Raw genomic sequence first — 5,757 nt, forward strand, 5'->3', positions numbered from 1 at the left:
ATGGCTCAGGAGTCTGCTCCTGAGTATTGGGATAGAATACATGTGCCACCACACCTGGTTCAGTGTGATTTTCTTTGTCTTTATCCTAATTGAGATTTGTAGTGATTCTCAGCCTGTGGGTCAATGTCTTCAGTCCATTTGAGAAGATCCTATCTACTCTCTCTTTTTAAGACTTTTTTTTTTTTTTTGGTTTTTTGAGACAGGGTTTCTCTGTATTGTTTTGGAGGCTGTCCTGGAATTCTCTCTGTAGACCAGGGTGGCCTCGAACTCACAGAGATCCACCTGCCTCTGCCTCCCAAGTGCTGGGATTAAAGGCACAGGCCACCAATGGCCGGCTTAGGAAATATTTTTAAATTGCGTGTGTATGTGTATGTAGTGAAGGTACATGTACACATGAGTGCAAGTGCCCGAGGGGACCAGAAGAGGGCAGCAGATGCCCTGGAGCTGAAGTTACAGGAAGTTGTGAGCCACCTAATGTGGGTGCTGAGAACTGAACCAATGTCTTGTACAAGACCAGCAAGTGCTCTTAGCCACTGAGCATCTCTGCAGCCTGGTATTATTTCTTAAAAATTGGTCTTCTCCCGGCTCAACAAGATCATCAGTGAGCTGAATGGAAAAAACATTGAGGATGTCATCGCCCAGGGTGTTGGCAAACTTGCTAGTGTGCCTGCTGGTGGGGCTGTGGCTGTTTCTGCTGCCCCTGGCTCTGCAGCTCCTGCTGCTAGTTCTGCCCCCGCTGCAGCAGAGAAGAAAGATGAAGAAGGAAGAGTCTGAAGAGTCAGATGATGACATGGGATTTGGCTTGTTTGATTAAATTCCTGCTCCCCTGCAAATAAAGCCTTTTTTATGTATCTTAAAAAAAATTAAAAATTGGTCTTCTCTGTTCTCTCCCAGTTGTCCTTTTCAGACACCGCTCTGTATGAATGCTGGCCTTTTACTCCATTGTGCTGGAATCTATGACCCATCAAGTTGAGACGGACCCACACAGAATGGAAGGCTTTTGCCACACTCTCCTGGAGCCTTGCAGCGTGTTTCTCTCTAACACATGTGGTGGCACATCACACAGACCTTCATAAAACTCATTTGTACTATTTCAAGGACATAGAGCCAAAGATGTGGGACTTCCCTGGTCACAACAGCACATGTTCAAGCTGATTGGCTGCACAGTAGCAGGTCTTAGTACCTATACACTCTGTGAAAAATATGTATTTGTAACATGCGTGGCTCCTGAGACAGCCCCTTCCCTAGGCCTGTGGCTGGCTTCTTGGGCCACACAGCTCTGATAACCAGGACCAGATCTCTCTGTTGTGAGTCCTTGGGTAAGAAGGTTGTGTTCATCGGTGGCCTCTGCCTCTGCCCATTATATTCCAACAGCACCTCTCAACCATGACCAACCACAAATGTCCCCAGACATTGCCAAATGTCCCCAGGGGAAGGTGCCAAAACCACTCCTGGTTGAGAAGCAATGGTCCAAGGACAACATTCCAGACAAGAAAGCCTCACAGTGTTCGTGATACTAAGAAAGCGTCTGTGTAATAAAAGAGGGCTGGTTACCAGTGTAACCGGAGCTGTGGGTTGGGAGATGTCTGTCTTTAGTTTTGGCTGTGGATGCTCATGGCTAAGTTCCATGTGTTCCGCTTTAGTTACGTGAACTCAATTTTCAGGCCTGATCTTTTATTTCTAATATAGCAGTTCTTTTGGAAACAGCTTCGTGTAGTTTGAAGATTGACAGGCAAAATGACAGTGTGGAATTCAGTCTTGGAGGTAACGCCCTGGCAATAGTGGTAACCCTCTCTGAGTGCAAGCCAGGATCTGTAAGGCAGTGAGTATCACTTGTGGGTACCAGGGAGGATAGGGATGCCCTTGTTTGATCATGGGGGGCATAGTTTGTGGGAAGCACACAGTGGGGCTTCCTTAGTTTTTCCTGAGACAGAAGTAATTGAGGGGTGCCTTGTGAGAGTAAGGTGGGGTCTGACATTCAGGCCAGCACAAGCTCATGCAGTAACAATGTGGTGTTCAAGGTAATGTGTGCTTCAGTTCAGAGACAGAGAAGTGAAGTCACTGCTCTCTCTTCTTTTGGCAATCACCCAGAGCAGCCAGAAGAAGGAGAAACAGAGGTGCAGACACTGGCTTCCATGGAACTCAGAGGCATTGAAGGAAACTTGAAAACACAAGGAAGAGCTGAAAGGGGGAGTGGACAGTGTCAAATGAGCACAGAAAGATGTCTGATGGCATCTCTGTTTTATTTGTAAAAGTGTGTGTGTGTGTGTGTGTGTGTGTGTGTGTGTGTGTGTGTGTAAGGATGTTGGCTCTCCTAGGGCTATAGTTACAGGGGGTTGTAAGCTGTCTGGTATGGGTGCTGGGGAACAAACTTAGGTGCTCTGCAAGAGTGTCTGGTACACAGCAGGCTCTCAGTAAAGACTTGTAGCTCATCAAAGTAAAAGAAGAAAAGAATAAGAAGAGGGGGAGGAGGAAGAAGAGGAGGAGGGGAAGGAGGAGGAAGAGGAGGAGGAAGACCAGCAGCTGCAGCACCTAAGTGTTGGAGACTGCTAGAACCTTGAACAAAATGGAGTCTGTCAACCATTTCTTGGCTTTCTGCCTACGTGACTGCAAGCACACGTGCCCTTGAGACAAAGGAAAAGGTTAACCATAAAAGTTAAATTTACACAGGGCAGCCCACCCGCCTAGCCAGGGGGAAGTAACCCTTACAGAGCAATTGTCTTTGTTAACAAAAGGTTAAAGTGTTCCTTTGAATACTTCCTACCCCTCCCTAATTCCTGCACCTGACTTACGCTGACAAGCATTTGTGGAATGCGACTGATGACTGATGGAAAATTATAGCTTTATCTCTACTTTATTTGGTGTCTATTTGAGTTGAGACTTGATTGGCATGCTTGTACCGCCCCCTGAGATTCTTTCTCTATAAGTACCATCTCACCCCAAAAATAAACGCTCTTGATCAGCAAACGTTGTCTTGAGCCTGTTTCCTTTAACCTCTTGAAGTTTACTTTTAAGATTGGATCTGCGACCCTCATCACCTCATCCCCGCGGGTCGGGGGTCCCCTCCGGGGGTCGCACCTAAGCTTGTGTGAGGAGACTGCAATGTGGAGGGTAGGGACACACGATCCACAGTGATTCGTTCTTAGAGGAACAATAGCACATAGCTCAAATATACGAAGACAGAACAAAACAATGAATACTGAGTGTGAGCTAGAAGAACTAAGGAGATTTTAAATTTTTATTTAGTTTTTCTTTATTTAAATGTTTTCCCTACATATATGTACCATGTGTGAGCTTGGCACCCACTGAGGCCAGAAGAGGACATCAGATCCCTGGAACTGGAGTTACAGATGGTTGTGAGTCATGTGGATGTTGGGAATTGAACTTGGGTCCTCTGTAAGAGCAGGAAGCATTCTTAATTGATGAGTCATCTCTCTAGCCTCATGTTCTCTCCCAGTTTCACTGAGGACATGTACTTGGAAATTCTGTTAGTCTGTTTTATATCACCATGACAGGATACTACAGACTGGTTAATTTATAAAGAAAAGAAGACTGGAATGCAGCTGATACTAGAGTATTCCCCAGTGAATGCAAAACCCTGGTGCAGTCTCTAGCAGCACACACACATACACACACACACACACACACACACACACACACACACACATATACACACGGTAGGAGTAGGGCATGCAAATAGTTACTTTAGCCTTTAGCTCAGGAGTTCAAGACCAGCCTGGGGAACAAAGTAAGATCCCCCACCTTTAAAAATTACTGGGCAATTGTGGCACCCACCTTTAATCCCCAGCACTCAGTAGGCAGAGGCAGGTGGATCTCTATGAGTTCCAGGCCAGGCTACACAGTGAGTTCCAGCACAGCCAGAGCTGTTACATAGAGAAACCCTGTCTACAAAAACTAACAAATAAAGACACAAAATTAGGGGTTGGATTATATATAACTCAGTGGTGCTGCACATACCTAGTATGTTGAGGCCCTGAGTTCTTTCTACCAGTTTCAACTCAAAACGAAAAAAAGCAATTTTCTTCTAGTTCTGAGGTTGGGACACTCAGGAATATTGTACCAAGTGTCGAGGGCTCCATGTTGCATCATCCAGGGCAGGAGAGCAGAGGGCAAGAAAGGTCTGTGGAGAAGCACATGGTGCTGCTTGCTTTGTAGTCATCTGCTCTTATACTAAGTAGCTCACCAGGCCAGTGCCCTCAGGACCTGATCCATCTCAGCATGTGAGGCTGTGGGTGTGGCTAAGGGATAGAGTGCTACCTTCTCACTATAAGGCCCTAAACTGCATCTAGAAAACTAGACCCTCCTGGCCATCTGCTCCAGAGGGAACATTTCAAGCACATATCATCTGAATTGCAAGGAGCCAACAAATGCTTCCATCCTCCTTTTTTATTTTTTATTTTTATTTTATTTATTAGTAAGTATACAGTGTTCTGCCTGCATGCCAGAAGAGGGCACCAGATCTCATTACAGATGGTTGTGAGCCACCATGTGGTTGCTGGGAATTGAATTCAGGACCTCTGGAAGAGCAGCCAGTGCTCTTAACCGCTGAGCCATCTCTCTAGTCCCCAACAAATGCTTCCAATTTTATTTTTGTTAGAAGCCTTGAAAGATTGTGTTCCTGGGCACTATTAAACAAGTGGGCTATGGGATGACTGGAAAGCAATGCCTTTCCCTCCAGTGAGATCTTCTAGGGGGATGAAGTTAGGAAGAAGTATCTCCATGTGCTCAGGAAAGGAGGTTCTCAGCAGAACTTCTTCAACATAGGGGCATACACATCCTGCGTGATGTTCATTGGGTCATAATGACAGATACTGCTAACAGGCAAGGAAGAAATGAGCTAAGACAAGGTTCAGGAAAATAGGAATCTGGTATAATCAAAGTTTTGCACTGTATTTGTCAAGAGTGGATTGCAGGAGGGAATGGAGTAGGTAATAATAGAAACAGTTATTAAAATTCATTATAGGAGGGGCAGCAAAGTTGGCTTAGTAGTTAAAAGCACTTGTTCTCGTGGAGGACCTGGGTTTGATTCCTAGCATCCGCATGGTAGCTTGCAATCATCTAAAAACACTCAGGTCTCAGGTAGTTGTGAGTCACCCTGTGGGAGCTAGGAATAGAACCTGCATCCTCTATAAGAGCAACAAGTGACCTTAAATCCCAGGCCATTCTCCAGCCCTGCACTTGTTCCTATGGTGCTGGCATTTCTTAGCCACTTGCTGCCTATCTGGAACTAGAGCTTTTCACTCTCTCACAGTGACTAATCAAGGTGATAATTTTGTTATCATTTCACTGATGCAAGGAAAGGTCACTCAGCACATTGTTCAAGTTGCTTAGTTTATCACCAATAATGGAGAGCTGAGTTTGGGACACCTGTCCATGCTGTGGCTTTAATAGGCAGAAGTTCATGGAACTGATTGACTGACTGACTGATTGATTGATTGATTTACTGATTGATTGATGGGGGATGTATAGCATAGTGCATGATCATGATGTGTGAGGGTCAGGGGCAACTTGTGGGACTTGGCTCTCTGCTTCTACCATGTCAGATCTGGGGACTGAACTCAGGTTGTCTGTCTTAGTGGGAAGTATCTATACTTGGAAGCTATCCAGCTATGCAGCTCAGTTCAGGAAAGACAAAAGGAAAAGATATTACAGATATAGGAAGATAAAAGAGAGTCACAACTTGCAGAATGTTTTTATATGTTAGAAATAAGAAGTCGGGTAGGACAAGATGGTGCC

At 45.3% G+C, this 5,757-nt stretch overlaps 1 pseudogene; it reads left to right on the forward strand.

Annotated features, from left to right (window-relative positions):
* The first annotated feature begins 567 nt into the window (after window positions 1-567).
* Window positions 568-845, forward strand: LOC121133957 (annotated as a pseudogene).
* The last annotated feature ends 4,912 nt before the right edge of the window (window positions 846-5,757 follow it).

The sequence above is a fragment of the Mesocricetus auratus genome, unplaced genomic scaffold, assembly GCF_017639785.1.
Source record: "Mesocricetus auratus isolate SY011 unplaced genomic scaffold, BCM_Maur_2.0 Super-Scaffold_4256, whole genome shotgun sequence".
Lineage (NCBI taxonomy): Eukaryota > Metazoa > Chordata > Mammalia > Rodentia > Cricetidae > Mesocricetus > Mesocricetus auratus.